This window comes from Quercus suber, unplaced genomic scaffold (assembly GCF_002906115.3).
Source record: "Quercus suber isolate HL8 unplaced genomic scaffold, Cork oak 2.0 scaffold_159, whole genome shotgun sequence".
In the NCBI taxonomy this organism is placed as follows: Eukaryota; Viridiplantae; Streptophyta; class Magnoliopsida; order Fagales; family Fagaceae; genus Quercus; species Quercus suber.
The window spans coordinates 971,228-993,060 of NW_027069620.1; the positions used below are offsets into that span (position 1 = coordinate 971,228).

At 35.7% G+C, this 21,833-nt stretch overlaps 4 long non-coding RNA genes across 5 annotated transcripts in view; 3 read left to right on the forward strand and 1 right to left on the reverse strand.

Moving 5' to 3' along the window:
* LOC136069257 (uncharacterized) overlaps positions 1 to 442 on the forward strand; it is a 6,069-nt gene extending 5,627 nt beyond the window's left edge. The window contains exons 2-3 of the long non-coding RNA XR_010630487.1: positions 13 to 78; positions 290 to 442. This is a non-coding gene — a long non-coding RNA (uncharacterized LOC136069257). The remainder of the gene's footprint in view (positions 1 to 12; positions 79 to 289) is intronic.
* Positions 443 to 1,759: 1,317 nt separating this feature from the next.
* On the forward strand, positions 1,760 to 4,722 carry LOC112023397 (uncharacterized). 2 transcript variants are annotated; one of them, XR_002884039.2, is made up of 4 exons: positions 1,760 to 1,930; positions 3,086 to 3,157; positions 4,040 to 4,155; positions 4,291 to 4,722. It is a non-coding gene; the product is annotated as an uncharacterized LOC112023397 (long non-coding RNA). The 2 variants fall into 2 exon arrangements; XR_002884038.2 differs by lacking the exon at positions 4,040 to 4,155 and having other exon boundaries at positions 1,763 to 1,930.
* An 11,054-nt stretch (positions 4,723 to 15,776) lies between these two features.
* Positions 15,777 to 19,165, forward strand: LOC112023422 (uncharacterized). Its single transcript, XR_002884041.2, has 2 exons — positions 15,777 to 16,200; positions 18,581 to 19,165. It is a non-coding gene; the product is annotated as an uncharacterized LOC112023422 (long non-coding RNA).
* A 917-nt stretch (positions 19,166 to 20,082) lies between these two features.
* Positions 20,083 to 21,786, reverse strand: LOC112023392 (uncharacterized). The gene is made up of 2 exons (XR_010630498.1): positions 21,524 to 21,786; positions 20,083 to 20,684 (listed from the first exon to the last, which is right to left on the reverse strand). It is a non-coding gene; the product is annotated as an uncharacterized LOC112023392 (long non-coding RNA).
* Between the last annotated feature and the right edge of the window lie 47 nt (positions 21,787 to 21,833).

Genomic DNA, 21,833 nt, shown 5'->3' on the forward strand with positions numbered 1-21,833 from the left:
TTTTTGTTTTAGTTTTTAAAACACAGAATGATTGAGAGGGATACAGAGAGGAACCGCAGATTGTCGAAACCGGCATGGGTCATTTTCTCTCTCTTTTTTATTTTTTATTTTCCCAGATTTGTATGCAATGTCACTTTATGGAGCTTTTTGGTTGTATAGTTTAGATTTTATTTTGGCTGTGATTCGTTTCTGTTGGGTTTTTGAGTTCTACATGAAATTTTCATTGGAAATAAGTATAGAGTTGAATGTTACGCTGATATTACTTTTTTCTTTTTCAATCTTAATCTAGGTTTTTTTTGTCGGAACCACATGCACGCTGCACAAAGAGAGGCCCATACCCATTACCCTATAATCGGTATAGTTATTGCTTTTTTATGGTTTTTTTTTTTTTCGTTTTCAAATCTGGGGATTGAATATGATTTAGGTTTGAATTCCTTGGTTGGATTGGTTTAAGAATTCAATTTAATTTTCAGTTTCTGTTTTCGATCCTACCTGTTCTGCTATTTTCGAAGAGTAATTGAAATTGTAGAATTTGAAATCTGAAAGTGTAATGTACATTGTGTGTGCAGCAGCCAATATGGCATGACCACAAAGCTGAAGTTGCAAAGGGGTATCAAAGATTTGATTGATTTACAGATACTTCTTTTTATTGAGAAAGTGATTTATATATAGATACTTTATTAGTCATTATGAGAATGAAATAATGCTTAAAAATTTCTCAAAATTCTATTGCACCAATAAAATATGGACATCTAATCATAGTTAAAGACCATTTTAAAATCTGTCTGTCAATGATCATATGGAATTTTCAACTTAGTGCTATTTTCACAATGTTTTTAACATGTGCAAGCAATCAGATGGATGGTGTGGAATGGTAAATGTGGGTACTGGTAGAGAGAATATGATACCTGCGCTTCAACTTTGTAGTTTCTCACACAGGGTCAAACTCTAATCTTAATGCACAAAGCCACCAAGAAAGAAATCATAAACAAACCAAACCTACTTATCAGTTTCCCCTAACTTTCAAATACATAATCTTAAAGGCTATTGTAATTCAATTTTATAGAGAAAAATATAGAAGGGTTCCAACTTGGGAGCCCTATAAGAATTAGAGTCTAAAATTTCATTTTAAGATTAAGTTTCATATTCCTCCAAGAAGAGAAAAAATGATTATGAGGAGATAGAAATAAGGATTTATAATTGGGCCCGTCGGGATAAATTGATCAAGCCCAAAGTCGATGAATCTCCCATGGTCATTATTATAATTATTTTTTATTTTACTAAAATAGTTTTTTTTTTTTTTGAAAAACCCAAAAATACACTTTAAAACCTATGAATCTTCCAGGAAAGAACGCGCAAAAAAAGAAAAGAAAAACCATGAAAATGAACAACTAACCATCACATGTGTTGATGTTAAGTTATGTCTGTCTTTTAGAAGAACACTTACATATTAACATCATTATCTGAACAACTAACCATCAATCCCCTTCCCTATTTTATCATCGCATTAAGTATAATATATTATGTTGATTGTTTTCTAATTCATAAAATGATTCCACGCATTGCGCGGATTAAACACTAGTTATATATAAAATCAGAAGCATTTTTCTGCAATTAAGGCTGTGCTACCATGTAGGAAAAAAACCTATCTAAAATTCTGCCACGTTTAAGTAAAAAAGCGATAAACTATACTATTTCACAACTTTAAAACACCGTTTAATGTTTTTCAATATAATAATAAAAAATAAAAAATAAAAACCCTTGAAATTCAAAGGTAGAGAGGGAGAGAGACAGAGTTCGTAAGAGGGAGAACCATTTTGGTACAACCCAAAAAAAAAAAAAAATGGGATAGAGGGAGAGGGAGTTCACTAGGCCGTATGCCCACCAAAGTCTGATCTCTCACCACCATTAGACTCCTATGACCCCCATGGTAAAGGTTTTTTTCTTTTTTCTTTTTTCTTTTCATTGTTAAAATTTATGGATTTGGTTATATACTTATATTTGGTTGGATTGATATCAATTTAGGTGTTTGGGTTAAATTTGATTTTGATTAAGGAATAAGGGTAAGAATGCTTTAAGTTTGGGGTATTCAAGTTAAATTAGGGATTGAGTTTTTATTATTTTCTCTTTTCTTTCTTAAATCTAAATGTGGGATGTGGGGTGTTTTTTTTTTTTTTTTTTTGGGTGGGAGTATTTCTTTTTAATCTATACGTGGGAGTGTATCTCTGTGGCATTAGAGAGGTTTTTTAAAACTCGACTTCCACTTCAGAGTTACTTACTTCGTGGAATTTGTCTGGAAAGTCGAGTTTATTAAAACGACTTCCAGAAAAGAGTCTAACTTACGATATAACTTCGAACTCGCTGCTACCCAGCCTGAAAAATTTCTGAAAATATTCTGTTTGCAAATTTGCCAGACAATACCATATGAAACAATCTCAAGTGTCTAAAAACTCAAACCCAAACGTTAAAACTGATTTGTTCAAGATAGAAGAAAACACCTTTCACTTCATCCTTTCAATAGTTATTGCAACTGCCATCTGATCTGTTGCTCTACCTTATCTCTTCTCTGCAACATTATTTTCTAAAGGTCAGCATACTCTTTTCTTCTTCAATACTATTTTGGTTTTCTGAAACTTCTCACCATTACTTTTCCTTTTCGAATTAGCATATTAAATCTCCAATATGTATATGTTTTTAGTTTAAAATCGGATGTTTATACTACAGGAATTAGAATATTCCCCTTTTCAGTATATCTGTATTTCAAAATTTTCCCCTACTGAATTGTCCTGGGTTCTTCTTTAACATAAGGGATTTTGCGCTTGATTTTAATAGCCAAATTTCAACTTGGATGGTTTCAAGTCTAAAAGTTTAGAGACTATAGTGATGGGTTTATTCTCCTTCTATGGATGCTTTGGTCTGAAATTATTATTTATGGTTTTAAGTTTTGTTAACATTAGGGATTTCGCCCTTGATTTTAATACTTGGATGGTTTAAAATCTGCTATACACCTTCCAACAAATTGTTAGACACTATGTTATTATAATTCTAAAAAACTTTCTTACCCTGTCATTTTGTTGAAATTCAGATTTGCCGCAGTTCTCTGTCAAGTACAAAACTTGAGTAATTTGCAAGAAGAGTTGCTGGAACAAACTGATAGGTTAGGAAAGCCTAATTTTTCCTTTGTTTATCTCCTACTTTGTAATAGATTCTGTCCATTATGTATTTGTTGTTTGAATTGCCTCTATTTTTGCATATTTTAGATAGATTTTTCTACAATAAAAAAAATGCATTCCATGAATTCTTTTGTAGACTCTCTTTCACCTTTCTCCCTATATATATATATATATATATATTTTTTTTTTTAAATGTCTTTCCTTTTTTAGACTGATTTATAACGCTCACCAGGTGTTTTGCAAGAAATGTTGCTGGATAAAACTAGCAAGTTAGGACAGCCTAACTATCCCTCTATTTATCTTATAATTTGGATTACATTTGTCAATTGATGTATTTGGGATAGTTCTCAGCAAAATTAGATTGTTAGAATTCTCTTTGGTTTTTTTTGAAAAAATAAAAATTCTTTTTGTAGGCTTTACATTTCAGTCTACCTCAAAGATTACATTTTCTTGATTATGAGGGATTTCAGTTACTATTTGTGATGATTCTATGAATGAAACTTTCAATTTCAAATAGAGCTCTTATATACGGTTTGTGATACCTAGCATTTTTCCCTACTTGTGTTTGTAAGATTTGAGTTGCGATAGAAGCAGATTATTTATCACAAGTTTGGGTATCTTATATTAGTATCTATTTAATTGTTAGTTATACTGTTGAATACTTTGTTTTGTTGAGTTATTTTGGAACTCTATGCATCCATCTTATTTTCACTAATTTTTGCATATAGGCTCAAGCTGTTGTTTTTCCTATAAAATCAGTAGTGTTGTACTCAAAGTTGTTGGTTTGCAAGTGAGTGGTTTGATTCAAGTGCTAATTTGAAGATTTTATTGATTAAGGTAGATTAAGATCTTTTTTTCATATATAGGTGTTGGTAGACTCATTACATGAATTTGAGTGTCCATGTGTTGAATTAGCAATATGTGTGCACCTTGAGGCAATATCTTTACACGAGATAACATAGGAGAAGAAGACTAAGACTTGGTGAGAAGGATTTTTTGTAGTATTTTTAAAATGTATTTAAACAATGGTAATTTGCACCATCTGTTAAGTGCACATTTTTTATTACCTGGATTTTTTCTTTCTTTCTTACATGCTTGCTTTTTGTTTCCTTTAAAGGGTTGAATGGAATGCCATGTTGTCTTTGGCGAGATGCTATATGGGATGGATGTTGTCTACAAGAGTGATGCAGAAGGATAAACTTAGTTATGTTTTAGGATGTTATTCTATTTGGTCATTTATTTATAAATTTTACAATTTATCTAGAGATGGTGTCTTTTGGAAAAGTCTTCAAAAATCTTATCCACAGTCCATTAGTTTCTAAATAAATTTTTTAGAACAATGCTTACTCTTAAATCCGCGTATATTTATTCTTTATTCTTGATATGCAGAGTATCAAGAAATTTAATATTTTTTAAATGGATAACGTTAGAAATATGTTTTGAACCAGTTTAGTCTTAGTTTCCCATGCGCATTCAATGGTACTATGAGATCAATATTGCACATTTTTTCAATTCAAACCATATTACAACTTCAATTTATTTTCTATAATTTATGGAACCTCCTTTTCCCATCCTTTTGTTGAAGCACAAATTTAAAGAGTTCTCTTTCAGATAAGACATTTGGGTGGTTTGTAAGAAAAGTTACTGAATCAAACTGCAAGGTTAGGACAGCCTGATTTTTCCTTTGTTTATCTCATATTTTTTGTTAAATTTTTTCAATTGATGTATTTGGGTTTGAATTGGTTTTTGTTCTAGATTTAGTTGACCTATAACACTATTATGATTCCATTAATCTTTTTCAATCTTCTTTGATAGCTAAATAGATGGTTAGAGTTCTCTTTGATTTTTGATTTTTGTTNCTGTGGCATTAGAGAGGTTTTTTAATCTAAATGTAGGAGTGTAGAATTGTGGTAGTGTGGGAGTGCTATATATATATATATATATAAAATCTAAATGTGGTAGTATTTTGGTTTTACGTTGGCATTTGAGGATTCTACCTTCAAACTATTTACTGGCAACATTTGAGACATACCATATGAAACAATCTCAAGTGTCTAAAAACTCAAACCCAAACGTTAAAACTGATTTGTTCAAGATAGAAGAAAACACCTTTCACTTCATCCTTTCAATAGTTATTGCAACTGCCATCTGATCTGTTGCATTTTTTTTTTTTTTTTGTTCTACTATGTTTTGTAATCAAGTTGGCTTATTTGTGTTTGTGAGGTTTTCCAATTCAGTCTAACTCAATGATTACATTGTCTTGCTTTTGAGGGTTTCGAGTTCTATTAGTGATATTCTATAAGTGCTGATAATGCATGATTTATGCTTTACGAAAAAAATTTGGTAATTCCCACACATGAAGTGCTATTTATACCTAAATTTTATGTCTAGAAGTTCGCATTACAACTATAATTAAAAAAAGACAATCCTTTATGAGCTTATGATTGCCAAATGCTATAATTATGATCTTGAATTTAATTGTTGTTACTGGATTAGCATATTATGAACTCTTGATTTTGGTACATCTAAATATGGTAGAGACCATTTTCAATTCTTAAGACTCAATTTGGTTAGTGACTATGTTTTAATTAGAAAAAAAAGCTTTGGTTTCCCATCGGCCACTTATCTTTTAGATTTTGTAATACATTTCTGGAGTCAATATGAAGGAAAATGGATAATAAACATTGAAGTACAACCGAATCTACTCTTTCCAACAAGTGTAGCAATATTATGTTTGTCATATTTGCTAACTACAACATAAGAACATGCTAGAACACATTAAATTCAGTTACTTTGGGAGTTACTTTGGGAGTTATATCTTGGAAAGCCTTTTAATTCTCCATTATTGTAGAATTTCACTAGTTGAAAATGTTTCAACTTTAATGTTTTTAAAAAATAAAAAAGTATTTGACGCAGTCTCTTTGAGAGAACCTTTAAATCCTCTATTATTGGTGAGATTTGCAGATTATACATGTGTTTTACTGTGGTTAACAAAAGGTTAATTGATGCATTTTCTTAGAGATTATTATTATTGTAGATGTTTAAATGAAGAAGAGCATGAACACTGACTGAACCCTATTGAATTGTTATAGCAATGTTCACTATTGTCTGTCCAATTTTATCCATAGTCTCTAATTTCAAAGTTTTCTCTATTGTACATTTTTCCTTATATGTGGATCAGATATGCCAATTGAAGAGTGGTTAATAGCATTGCTGACATATAATTGATAAGATTTCCAATTGAAAATCAACATTTTAAAGAAAATTTGACTTTGATAAGAACTATTTTGGTACTTATTTTTTCTAGCTATGATCACGCACGTTTGGATTGTGGGTCATCTTTGTTTACTATAGGTTTCATTCCTCCACAACGCAAGTTAGAACCATGTAAAATATTTTTTACATCATTTTGCAGTTAGGAGCAAATTTAGGACTCCAACGATATTGAAATTCTTAAGACACCCTATAATGCCAAAGTAGGTATTCTAATTCTTTAATTTTTAGGTGGTAGTTCTAAATAAGTTGGCTTCCTATCTAAATGATTGCATATGGAATTTTATGGTTGTTTTTTTTTTTTCTTCTTTAATTAGTTCATCAAGATAATGTTCAATTTTGTTTTCGTTGTCCAAGCATATATGCTCTATTTTGTGACTTCATTATTCCACTCTAATATGAATGGGCTTCATTATAACCACTATGCTCCATTTTATTGATCACATATCTACAAAACAAAACAAAAAAATATTAAATTAAATATTTAAAATTGAGTTTGGTGTTAAACAAAGTTCAAAAGTGTTTTTATAGTTCATTTGTTTAAACACAACAAGCTTTTTTGGATTTTAGATATAATTATAATTGTTAAGTTGGTATACGGATAGTAAATGAAATTCAGTTTCTAGAGCCTTATCCATTCTAAATAACTTTTTCTTTCCACATGTTTTCGTAAAAGCATAAAGGCAGATAAGATAGATTATGATTTCTACAAAACAAATAAAGGGCCATTCATTGTAATAGTCGCTTCAGCTATTGTGAAAACTTATAAAGGCAACATTTCACTAAAAAATTTAAAAAATATATAATACCTCAACATCAATAATCCCAATACATTTTTTTAAATCTTTTGTAGGTGACTATCAACTAATTACATAATAGAAAATTAATTGCTGAAATAGAAGACTTGGAATGGAACTCAGAGACAAAGGTATCAATTGTACTTATACAACTTAAACTTACCATAATTGATAAGTGTTTATTTGTTTTATAATAACATTTACTTTTCTTTAAAAAATTTCTTTTATATTTGCAAGACATATCGATGACATGCAAAGTCAAGATTTTTAATGTCAACAACAAATATAGGGTAGGGTATTACATTGCATGTCTTATATGCAAGACAAAGGCCAAACCTATAAAAGGATTTTTATGGTGAGTGTTGTACAGCTGAGCCTAAATCATAAAATGACCCTGCATATTGCACGGGTTAAACACTAGTATATATAAAACCAAAGCTTTTTACTTTTTCTTTTTTCTTTTTTGGATAAACAAACTGAAATATTATTAAAACAACTTCAAGATCTAAATACATCCTGGATAAGAGCTTGCTAAATACAGCAAGGAGTCTCTTCAATCCTAATTACATCATTGACAAGGCTTTGAGCTTGTCTAGCTAGAATATGGGTTGGCTGATTGCCAATCCTTCACACATGATTATAATGAACAACACCAATTTTTAAGCCTAAAGTATGAATCCCTTCCACAAGAGCAGCAACCGAGATAAGGAGCTCTGTAACCTGCTTAAGAGCATTAGAGATAGTCAAAATATCTCCTTCCAACACCCCAACATGCAGCCCCAAATGTCTTGCCAACAATACCCCCAATGGGGCTCTGATTTTTCTTCATAATGCAACCAGCAATCTGCCTCACATGTCTCTTCTAACTACACCAATGCTAGCCAACTTCTTGGTGGGAAAGAGAGCACCATCCATATTAATTTTACATGAACTTGATGGAGGAGGAACTCAGGCCTAATGCAAAGCCCCTTCCAGTCTTTCAGCTAAATGCAGAACCATGTTTGAAACAGTAGCATCATATGTCTCAATAGTAGACCAATACTCCTGAAGGTAGCTTGCCACCCAAAGAGCTATAGCTGGACCAATTTTGCCTTCTCCTCCATGGTAAATTTCATTTCTATTACACCATAATGCCCATGCAATCATAACCAGTCATGAACACTTATCCTCCCTAACTGCATTAGTCATCATTTCTAGCCATACAAGGTCCTGAAAAGAATTGATATGAACTTTCGGAGGTAGCAGGTGTAACTTCGAAGCAACCCAAGCCTCCTGGGCTTTCGAGCATCCCCAAAAAATGTGACCACTTGTCTTAGCATCATCCTGACAGCACACACATAAATCTTCAAAGATAACATTACACCTCCTTAATTTAACTTTGGTTGGTAAAATGTCATGACAAGCACACCAACAAAAATGACACGCCTTATGAGGAATAGGTAATGACCAAACTTTCTTCCAAAACTTTCTCAACAAACTACCATTAGAAGTAGTTCCATAGTTCCTTAATTTAAACAAACTAACCGCCAACTTATATGCACTCCCAATAGTGAATTTTCCATTGTTAGTTTCAGCCCAAACAAGTTTGTCCGCCGGTAAAGTAGCACTCAAAGGAATGCTTTTAATTAATTCAGCTTCATGAGCTATAAAAAGACTATCAATCACCTCATTTTTCCACTTGGCTGTACTTGAATCAATTAAGTCAACAACCATCATATCAACACTCAAAAACAACCTTGGAGAAATCACACTAAGAGTTGAAACCCGTGGCAGCCGCTTATCTTGCCAAACCTTAATATTTGCTCCATTGCCAACCCTCCATTGCAACCCTTCAATGACTAAGCTTTGTGCTGAAATTAAACTCCTCCATGTATAAGAAGGATTGTGTCCAATTGAAGCATGAACAAAATCACTTGTTGGGAAATATTTGACCTTAAGGACCCTATAAAAAAGAGAATCACCACCCATTTGAAGACGCCAGCCCTATTTTGCAAGCAAAGCCTTATTGAACAATATTAAATTCTTGAATCACATTCCTCCATCACACTTAGGCTCACACATTTTCTCCCAACTAAGCCATGCAATTTTCATTTCCTCCTTTTTTTGTCCCCACCAAAAATTCCTAATCATCCCCATTAGTTCATCACAAAGAGAATCTAGAAGCTTGAAACAACTCATAGTATAAGTCGGAATTGCTTAAGCCACTACTTTTATTAGAACTTCTTTCCCTACCTTTGAGAGAAATTTCTCTTTCCAACCTGCCAACACTTTTCCCAATTTCTCCTTAATAGCATTGAAGGTAGTTCTTTTATTTCACCCCACCAAAGAAGGCAAGCCAAGATACTTCTCTTCTTGCTTAATGATTTGGGCACCAAACCGATTCTTTATCTCCTCTTAAACTTCTCTTGAGGTATTACTACTGAAAAACAAAGATTTTTTTGCACGATTTAATTGTTGGCCGGAAGCTTTCTCATACACAGCAAGCAATTGTTGTAGTGCATCACACTCCTTTAACGTCGCCTTGCAAAAAATCAAACTATCATCTACAAAAATAAAATGAGACAAGCTTGGACTACCTCTACAAATTTTTGCACCCTCCATTTGACCCCCATCCATTACTGATTTAGTTAAAGCAGACAAACCTTCTGCACACAAAAGGAAGAGGTAAGGTGACAAAAGGTCTCCTTGATGGATCCCCCTAGATGGAATAATATGTCCCCTCGATGTCCCATTAATTTTAATTGAATAAGTCACTATAGAAACACATCTCATGATCAAATTCCTCACCCGATCAGCAAAGCCCAATTTCTCCATAACTTTTTTCCAACCAAACCCACTCCACCCGATCATTAGCTTTACTCATATCTAATTTAAGAGCCATCTCCCCAACCTTACCCCTTTTTTTCTGGCTGATATGGTTCATGGTTTCAAAAGCCACCAACACATTATCAATAATCAACCGTCCATGGACAAAAGCACTTTATGCATCACTAATAATCGAGGGTAAAATCTATTTTAACCTATTTGCAATAGCTTTTGAGGCAATCTTGTACACAACATTGCATAAACTAATAGGCCTATAACCAGTTATCTTCTTAGGCTCTTTATGTGGGTCTCATTAAAGTTTGGTGGAGAAATACCAAAGTTTAGAAATTCAAGTACCGTTTTGGTGACCACTATGCTACTAGTGCCCCAAAAATGTTGAAAGAAGAGAGGAGGCATCCCGTCGGGCCCCAGTGCCTTAAATGGGTACATTTGTTTCAAAGCTCCCTTCACTTCACTCTCCACAAAAGGCCGAACCAACCAATCATTCATTGCTTGAGTCACCCTAGGTTGCATGGCCAAAAGCAATTCTGAAAATTCCACCGGATTACTAGTAGAGAAAAGATCCCCATAGTACCCTACTGCTATCTCCTCCATTTTATCCTTTTCAACCTGCCATACCCCATCATCATCTAATAAACCATCCATAAAATTCTTCCTATGTCTAGTCAAGGCCTTGGCATGAAAAAAACTTGTATTCCTATCACCATTTTGGAACCAATTAATCCTTGATCTTTGTCTCCACATGTCATCCTCTCTATCCAACCAACAATTCAATTCAAATCGAGTATGTCTCAATGCTTCCACTATTTCCTTAGATATGGGCTGCAATTCTAACCATTCTAATTTTGCTTGAAGCTCCATTATATTCATGCCTACATGACCAAATTCAATGGAATTCCAAGCAGACAAATTAGCCTTACACTAATCCAAACAATCTTGAAGAACCCAATTTGACCTTACCATTATACCACTCTCCCATGCATCATTGACAACCTTTTAACACCTCAAATCCTTCAACCACATTGATTCAAATCGAAAAAAAAAAAAAAAAAAAAATTTGTCTCCTTTTCTTCCATTGTCGAAACAAATGAAGGGATAATTGAGAGTGATCCAAAACCAAAGAAGACAAATGGTGAAGCTTGGTTGTAGGATAAAGAGACATCCAATCCAAAGTAGCCAAAGCCTTATCCAATCTTTCTCTTATTTGAACCCCACTAGTTGTTTGATAGACCCAAGTGAACTTAGACCCAATGAAACCCAAATAACACAATCCACAATAATCAATATTAGACACAAAATCTTCCATCTACTTTCTAGGACGAATACTTCCACCTTCCTTCTCCAAAAGACCTATAATCTCATTAAAATCACTAATAACCAGCCATGGTAGAGAGGATTTACATTTCAAATGCTTCAATTTGGCCCAAGATTCATGCCTCTTAGCCGTATCCGAATGACCATAGAAACCTGTAAAATGCCACCAACCAATTTCCCCACCATCCACCCATGCATCAATGTGATTTTGAGAGAAAGTCTTAACATCTATCCTTAACTCTTCTTTCCACAACAAAACAAGACCACCATTATTCCCAATACTAGGAACTACAAAACAATTTTGAATTTTGAATTTTTCCTTAATCAAATCCAGCCAATCTTTTTTCAACTTTGTCTCCATAAGGAAGACAATAATGGGTTATTTTTTATTAACCACCTTTTCCAAAGCATTAATTGTTCAGAGGTTCCCAAGGCCCTGACAATTCCAACTTAAAAGACTCATTGTGCTCAGTGGGGTTGCTGAGCGACCTCCGCCGTTAGAGTAGTTGAACATACCTCAAGTTTCCTTTTCTTCTCCACTTCAATAGAATGATCTTCCTTACTTTCTGTTTTAGCAACTTTTCTTAGGACCCGCTGCTTTCTTCTCTGAACAATTTAATTTTTTGTCAACAATTCTTTTCCATGTTCTTTTTGGAGTACAGGTTGCCAGAGACGAGCTATTAGGAAACAAAAGACTTGTATTTTCATCGTAAAACAAATCTCCTTTTGAAGACTTCCTAGGCCTCCCACGTGTTCCTTTCTTTCCTTTAGGAGTAGAAGTCTAGCCCACTTTAAAATCTTCAACTTAGATAGCCTCCAAGGAGTCCACAACACATCTGACTTCATCCCCAATTAAATCCAAATTTTCCTTTGACACGTTTGCGCATGACATGGCATGAGAGAAATTAGGAGCAATGGCTAGGGCAACACCAGGTTTATCAGGATTCAAATTTGTGGACACTGGAGGGGAGTTAATCGCCTGATCTAATGCGTATAATTGCTCCTCAAAAACCAGATCCTCCTTTACAGCATCCTTCCCAGCCTGCAGCAACGTCGTGGAGACCTTCACCGAGGAAGAAACATACTCCTTAGCCTCCATATTCCCATCCACACTCTGAGTCACCATGTCATTCTCATTAGTAGCACGAGAGTCAGATGGAGTGTTCGTGTTATTAAAGCCCTAGTGAAGTCCTGGTAAACCATGAGAAACCCGAGAATGTGGAAATACCATGACACCATCAACACCACGATTCAAAGCTTCATATCCTTTAACTTCAACAAATGACTTCTTGGTTGGATTAAAAAAGGGAGCCCTAATCCACAGACCAAATTGCTGGTCATCTAATTTCAGAGTACCCTTACTTCACAGCCAAAGTGAAAAATATTTATCATTGTGAAAGACACACCTACACCAATAACAAATATTAGGCAACCTTTCATACATGAAAGCAACCCATCCTTCATTCTCCTTATCCCAAGAAATCTTTCTTCCCCTGCACAAAGGCCTAGACACATCTACAATCACCCTCACCCTCATGAAATTGGCTCCCAACATTTCTCCCAAATCTTTTGGTTTAATAACAGGTCTAATAGTTTTGCCTATACTGAAAGCTGTCTCAATAGTTTGAAGAGGAAAAGGTAAATTATGAATTTGCACCCAAAATAAAGTTGTTTTGAAACCCAGCGTGTGAATTGGAGCATAACCATCAAATCTTTCAAAGACAACAAGATGTCTGTCAAAGGCCTAAGGTTCACCTTGAAAAACTCTTTTAGCATTAACTTCCAATTCAAAAGCAAACAACATAATATTTTTGTAGCCAACAGTGACATTAAAACCACCTTTTGTGTGCCATAAAGGCCTAAAAGTTTTTGCAACAGCCTCAACATTTAGAGTTCTATGAGTAAAGAATTTCCCAGCAAGTACAAACTCCCTCTTCTTTCTATCAAGTCGCAATGCAACCCTATTTTCCTCTGACTCTGACAACGTTAATTTCTTCCAACGAGTTGATAACTCCTTCATTGAACAGTTAAAATGAAAAAACTAGGCAATTAACAAAATACTACTAAACACAATCCGAAACAAACCAAGTCTCATAGTAAACGATTATACTAGAGAACCCACCTTCCTTCTCAAAGAGGAGGAAAACCATATACTACAAGGAAGAGAAGTATAAACTACCACTACAGAGAAGCCAAACTGCTTTTAATTGAGAACTACTATATATAAAGTCTTTTGACTTTTGGTTCTTCTCCAGTTTTTATTTATAATTTTTAAACCTGAATTATTGCACTGTTAGAGCATCCTTATCAAGGATTGCAAAAAAGCTAAAACTTAAATTTTAGCATCTGAAACCCAAAAAAACTCACTCCACCAAAACTTGCATATGCTAAAAGATTTGCCATCTTGCTACTGTACACTCTCATTTTTTAGAGCGCACTGTAGCAAGACGTTATAATTTTTTAACACTTTTAATTCTCTCTCTCCTCAAACTCAAACTCAGACTCCTTTCTCACTCTCACTCTCTCTATCTTTTCTCTCTTTCTCTCTGCTTCTCACTGAGCTAGAATCTTAAGACTCTAGTGAGAAATTTCTTCAAATATGGGCTTGTGATTTGATTTGATTTTGGGTGAAAATTTTCTTAAAATATGCTCTTTCTGATTTTGGGTTTGTGATTTCTAACATGGGTTTGTGATTTCTAACTATTCTCCTCTTCCTCCTCATTTCTCAAAACCTTAAACCAATCTGAGAAGTCGAAGCCACGGTGAAGCGACGCATCCACATAACGGACGATCTTGACAATGTCATTGACGACGACGAGGACAAGGCCTGGAAGGAGTGTGCAAGAAATCCACGCCTTCTGGTTACTCCGATCTCCAGCCTTCTAATTTGTTGAAGATGTTAGAGGTGGAAATCCAAGTCGAGATGATGAAGCGACATTTCGGGCCGTCAATGGGTTTCGTTAAGCTCCGGCTCAGCATTCACCGAACTCTGGTAATTAATCTGGGTTTTGTTTCTTTTTGTTATTTCTTTGTTGGATTACTATGAAGAAGGTAATCAATAAGGATGGCAATTTTTGCCCGACCCGCGGGTATCCGGCCCGGCCCGACCCTAATGGGCCGGGTTTTACCCGGTCCGATTAGAAATAGGGTTGGGTATGGGTTTTAAAAAAAAAAAAACCCGAAGCGAGTCCGGGTCGGGTCCGGGTTTTATTAAAAAACCCGAGANTTTAAAAAACCCGAGACTCAACCCGAAACCAATCGGAAAATCCTGGCCGCGATAAAAACCAGTACTCCTAAATTACCAAAATACCCCTAATATATATATATATATATATACCTATAATCTAACCCTAACTAATCCCTTATTTCTTCTTCACTCTTCACTCTTCAGCACAGCAGCCCACTCATTTCAGCTCACTCAGTCCGTGTACCACAGTCCCTCTCCCTTATTTCAGCTCACTCCCACACTCCTCCCTCCCTCAAACCTCAGTCCGACCCTCCCCCAGTCTGAGCCTCCCTCTCCCTCAGCTCAAGCTGCTCAGTCCGAGCTTCCTGTGTTCTGTCTTTAATTCTTTCTTTTTTTTTTTTTTTTTTTTTTTCCCTTTCTTCTCCTGGGTCGGTCTCAGTTCTTCCTTTCTTTTTCTTTCACTGGGTTCGGTGAGTTTGGGTTTCTGGTTTTTTATTTATTTTTTTCATTGGGCGATTCTCTCTCTCTCTCTCTCTCTCTCTCTCTCTCTCTCTCTCTCTCTCTCTCTCTCTCTCTCTCTCTCTCTCTCTCTCTCTTGCTTCTTTTTTCCATCATCGGTGACTAAGGTTTGGGAGAGCTTGGGTTCATTTGGATTTTCTGGTGGTGATAAGGAGGTTGTCAAGTAAGGATGTATGCAGATTTGTTTTGGGTCAAGCTGGAGATGGTTTCTTTCGGTGGGCTACGATTTTTTTTTTTTTTTTTGAGAACAAATTGACGGTAAGTTTGGGCAAAATCTGGGCTTGAATCTGGGCAAAGTCTAGGCTTGAATCTGTGGAAAGTCTGGGCTTGAATTAAAATCTAGGCTTAATTTTTTTTTTGGTTGGGCCACGAATTAGGCCCAATTCCTAAACGGGCCCGACTGGGGCGGGTTCGGGCCCCAGAAAAAACCTAGTACCCTAAACGAGCCAGGTCCAGGCCACGGATCTTGCCCTGCGGGTCGGGCCGGGTATGGAAAAACCCGACCGTTGCATTCCTAGTAATCAATCTGGGTTTGGTGACATTGATGTTTAGACGAAACTTGGTGGTCAGCCATAGAGCATGGGTTTGAGAGCAGAAGATCAAAGAGAGGGGAAGGTTCTAGATCTGTTGGGTGAGAAAGAGAGAGACAGAAGGAGAGAGAGGAAGAATAAAAAATGAATAATTAAATGAAGTGGTAAAAAAATATATAAAAGTTTTGATAGAAATTGTATTGTAAAGTGATATATTAAATATTATAAAGTTGATTTTAAATGGTAAGTGCTAAAATTTTACACCTGCCCTTACTCGAGAACCACTATATATAGAGCTTAACTTCAGTCAGGAGCTGGCGTAAAAAGACCTGTTTTACACCACCAATGAATAAAAGCCACGTCATAAATTTAATGAAAAATCAATACACTCTAGTACACACAATCATAACTCAATTAAACCTACAATCCTCAAACACGAATACACGATAGTCTCTCAGACTGAAGAACTAAACGCCTAAACCCAAATCCATCTCCTCCTCTCCTCACCGGAGCTCCACCCTGCCTCATACGCCGCTGCACACGCCGTTTCTGGAGCTAGCGCCGCCGCACCCAACCTCAAGGTCTGTTTATGATTTTTTTTTTTTTTTTTTTTTTTTTTTTTTTTTCATTGGGCGATTCTCTCTTTCTCTCTATCCTTGTCTTTGTTCTCTCTTGCTTCTCTTTCCAATCATCGGTGACTAAGGTTTGCGAGAGCTTGGGCTCATTTGGATTTTCTGGTGGTGATAAGGAGGTTGTCGACTAAGGATGTATGCAAATTTGTTTTGGGTCAAGCTGGAGATGGGTTTCTTTCGGTGGGTTTTAGAAGTTTCGATGAGATTTATTGATGGCTATATTTGCAATGGTGGAGGAATAATGGTGGCTGATTAATTTTCTGTTTGGGGTTGATTGGTGGTAAGATGGTTGATTTTGGGTTTCTCTTAGCTTCGCGGGTTGTATGTTTATGACTATGAAATTTTTGGGTTTATGACTTTATGGGTATGAAATTTTCTAAGTTTATGGGTTGCTACGATTTTCTGGGTTTATGGGGTTTCTATGAATTTTTTTTTTTTTTGGAATTTTCTGGGTTGTTTGTGTGATGCTGTGTGGTGAACTGGTCATCTTTCTTGCTTTTGCATTTGTGAAAGTACCTTGGATGATGACAGGAGATTGTGGTTGGGCTACGATTTTTTTTTTTTTTTTAGGAACAAATTGACGGTGAGTCTGGGCAAAATCTGGGCAAAGTGTGGGCTTGAATTTGGGCAAAATCTGGGCTTGAATTAAAATCTGGGCTTAATTTTTTTTTTTTTTTGGTAGGGCCACGAATTGGGCCCAATTCCTAAACGGGGCCCGTGGGGCCCGGTTGGGGCGGGTCCGAGCCCCGGAAAAAAACCCGGTACCCTAAATGGGCCGGGTCCGGGCCATGGGTCTTGCCCCGCGGGTCGGGTCCGGGTATGGAAAAACCCGGCCCGAACCCGACCCGTTGCCATTCCTATCCTTGAGAAAACAAAACAATTGGAGAGTGAAAGAAACAACCATGCTTTCGGCACAAACTAGCTATCAATTTTCTCATATTTTTATTTCTATTAAAAAAACGTTGGGAAAAATGCTCATACACCCCCTAAACTTTTAACTACTGGTCAAAAGACCCCTTCAACTTTTTTATTGGCCAATTTACTCCTTTAACTATTCACAACTGGCAAATCAATACTTTAGTCAGTCACACGTTAAAACACTAGCGAAATAAGCAAATGGCACTCACGTGACTTTCAAATACAAACAAAAAAAAACCCAAACGTCCAAAATCCTACAGAAAGAGGAGAAGAGAACCAGGTCCGGCAGAGCTTCTCTCTGCCGTCTCGCTGCCCTTGTCCCGGCGGCACTTTGGTGGTTCCGCTGTACTGTTCAAATCTGGAAACCACTGCATAACTGCAACGCCACCATTATGACCAAAATCCATCAAGAACCAGTGAAGAAGAAAAAAAAGAATGAGCAGAAAAACCAAAAAAACCTAGCAGAAATATAAGCAAAACCCAGATAAGAAAAACCAGAAAAAAGAGTAGAAATATAAGCAACCCAAATCAGAACCAACAGATTGAGGACAACTAGCAAAAACCCAGCCTAAAACGCAGAGAGAGGCCGAAACCCATGCCCGAAACACAAACCCGAAATGCAAACAAAGCCCCAAACCCAGCCTGAAATCCATGTTGAAACTCATACCGAAATACAAACACAGCTTAAAATCCACTTTGAAACACAAACATAAATGCNAAAAAAAAAAAAAAAAAACCTTCACATTCTTTAGTCATGGTTTACCCCTTTAATTGGTCGATTGTGGAAAATTATTTGCTTACTTAAGATATAAAGAACAGATGCATTGTAATAAAGTTCTAGGCTGACCCTGAAATTTTTTCCTCCTTACTTAGTCAATAGGTAAAACCCAAATTTATCCCATGAATACAAACTTCAACTTGGTAAATGGAACGTGGGTTATTTCCCCAATGTTTTCTCATTATTGTTCTTAAATGGTCCTACCTAAAACTCGACTAGTTGAAAGTAATGTAATTGAAACTGTGTTAAAATATGGACTATTCTAAGGTTGGACTTGGCTCATAGGAGCTGATTGTTTTCCAAAGAGTGCAGAGAAGAAATTTGTAACTATCCCATGTTCATTGGACACTGTAGAATTCTTATATGAAATGATATGGATAGTTTAATTGGGTTTGCAAATTTTAGTGAGGTCCTAGAACTGCAGATCCAAAACTGTCCCCACAGACGCCATCCAAAAACAAGGAGACAAAGAAACGTCCAGGTGCTCAGCAGGGGTTACGGACTGCATATCACATATTCACATCTTCAGGAAGGAAGAATGTTATATGTTTTGTTAATTTATATGACTTACGAGTGTTAGTATTGTATCTGTGTATGTCCCCTACGCTCACTATCTTTTCCATATTCTTGCAGCCATATAATGAGGAAAGTAAGAAAGAAAGGGAAAGAGTGAAAGAAATGGCTGCCTTCAAAGAAAGGGAAAAAATGAAAGAAATGGCTGCCTTAAAGGATTGCCAGAACCTGCAAAATACAAAGACTCATGAAACTTGCCTAGAAGGTGACTACCATGTGACTTTGGAAGCAGAGTTAGAGAACTTCCTTGTGCCTGATGAATCAACTGTCAACTTGGCCATTACAATGATGAATGACCCTATGCTTCAAATTGACTGCTTTGGGTCTCTCAACATACCAGCTGAAGGATCCAATTTGCTCTAGAGCTTTAATTAGTGGAGTTGCTTTTGTGATGGGGGAAGGTGCCTATATAATCAGAAGATGGATACTTGTACTGTTGTACATGTATCCTTCTTTGGCCAGTCTTTTGCATAGAGTACTGTTTTCTTTTAGAGCTTTTGTATATGTGTACATGTTTCCCATTGGCCATATGAGCTAGCATTATCTTTTTTAGTTTTGGCAGCAGCTAAAAGAGTAGAAGTACATTACAGACCCTCCAATTGTATTAATTTTGTATCAGTAAACGGTGCTTTTGTTGTACCTAAATTCATGTTCACTTTCTTAAGCTGAAATCATGCTGGCAAAGACGCAGTGGTAGTATTGGAAAAATCATGGACTTAATTGAGCCCTCCAGGCTTGTTGATCCTCTTTACAGCTTTTGGGGAGCTATGGCCTATCTCTAATTCAACGCTTTTGACATCTTCCTTCTCTACCTTCCCAAACTTGATGAACTGCACTTTTCTGTCTAGCAAAATTGTCATAAAGTATCTAAATGCAGGTCGTTGATTTTTTTTCTCCAATTTTAATTGGTGTAAGGTGATTAAACAACAATCTTTTCTTAAACATTTTTTGCCTCTGAATTGTCTGAACATAAACTCTGACAGAAAACTATCACAAACATAATGTGAAAATAGTATGTTTATCCCAAGTGCTGATTGACATTGATTAGAAGGAAACTTCACTCAACACCATAGTGAGAAGCTTGCAATTGCATTTGGACTACTTAACACAACATCAGAAACAACCATCCATGTCGTGATTAATTGAGGATGTGTGAGGAATGCCATTCAATCATAAAGCTCATTTCTAAAGTTAAAAACCGAGAGGGAACTGTGAGGGACCGTGTGTACTATCATTATTTCAAAAATGGAAGATGTTCATGCAAGGATTATTGGTAAGGTCTCCTTAAGAAAGTTGGGGGTGCCAATTTGGTGAGGAAGCAGAAAAAACAGAGGTCAGTAATGGAAATTTGATGCAAACTACCAATGAACAGAACAGAACCAATAATTTCAAATGGAGATGATAAACTTTAAGATTGAAAAAAGAAGATTTTGTTGAAATCTAAATTCCTGCCCAACTTGATGACATGTTGATAGAGAAGAAACCAACTATAAAATGACTTTATAGTTTTAAGTTCCTGCCATACTTGGTGGCATGTTAATAATGATTGAGAAGACACCAGCTTCTAAAACATGAAAACTATACTGGCAATGATTTTATTTCATTACAGTGATTTACACATAGGTACTGGGCCAGGAGGCTATAAAACCATGACAAACTATCGATAGAGGTTAAAAAATCGCATATGGCATGCCTTACTTATATGCTAAACAGCACAGAAGAAAACATCAAAGATGTGATACAAACCTATTGTGACATATTTTGCCACACTATCTCTATTTTATACCAGTATACATATTAATTCACACCTTCTCACAATCTGGTCTTGTAGGCAGGCATGTGGTTATATAAAGATGGTGTCTCTCAGTCGATGATCCTGAAGGATTACCATAACTTTTATAACTCTTATTCTCATCGTCCTCACTGTTGTGTTATCTTCGTCAGAAGTGTTGCTTTCCTTGTTCTTATTATTGGCATCAACTGTTGGCACTGAACCTAATATTGGATTTCCCTTTGAGCTTGACTTCTTAGGTTGATTATTTGGCTTTACATCAGTTTCACCATTGGTCACCTCTTCTAAGAGAAACCTTTTGGCATCACCTTGGATACAAAGCAAGAGTAATCCACAGCAACCAGAACCACAAGTACTGACTACATGATTAACCTGCACTTAAAAACCAATAAGTGAATTTTAGGAGCACTTTAAGCAACCAAACCAAGATTAACATATAATTTAACAATGCAATTACAACTCAAATGAACCAGACAATGTTGAACATCTTGGAGCAATATATCTTCTTTCTCTGTTTCTATTAGATGCAAATGATGAATATTGAACTCAAGGACAAGAATTTATAGAAGAAATGTCTTTGCTTAATCATGATTAGTAGGAAATTAAAATTTTGAATGCAGGCACTAAGAGTTGAAAATTTTAGTGGAGCAAACACAATTTCTTGCCCTTATTGGGAAGACTTGTGCATGTGTGCTCGAAAGTTGGCAGCCAAAGTACTAACTATGAAAATGCGTAAATAATCAATGGAGATTTTCAGTAATGGTGTGAGAATTACATGGTGTTATTACTGTAAATAATCTAACAGAACTCTAACAACTCTTAACAGATTCACATTCTCTGTCTCATATATGTTGTACTATTTTCACAATAAAGTTACTATTACCTATTAAAATAAAATAAAAAACAATGGGCAGAGCAATAAAAAGGAAGCACAAGAATCATGATTCGAGGCCAAAAAAAATTCATAAGAACCTAAAAAAAAAAAAAAAAAAAAAAAAAAACCACAATCAGATTTTTTTTTAGGGTTTGAACCTACCACTTAATAATCCAATCAAAAACCATGAAAATACCAAAAAACAGCAAAATCCATAACAAATCAACAAAACCCATACCAATATGAACAGATTGATATACAAAAAATAAGTAACAACCCAAACCCATCAAAATTTTGAAATCCAAAATTTGGGGAAATAACAAATCATAAAACAGACCTTGAGGTTGGGTGCGGCGGCGCTAGCTCCAGAAACGGCGTGTGCGGCGGCGTATGAGGCGGGGTGGAGCTCCGGTGAGGAGAGGAGGAGATGGATTTGGGGTTTAGGCAGAGACTATCGTGTATTCATGTTTGAGGATTGTAGGTTTAATTGAGTTATGATTGTGTGTACTAGAGTGTATTGATTTTTCATTAAAGTTATGACATGGCTTTTATTCATTGGTGGCGTAAAACAGGTCTTTTACGCCAGCTCCTGACTGAAGTTAAGCTCCTATATATAAAGCCTTATGACTTTTGGTTATCCTCCATTT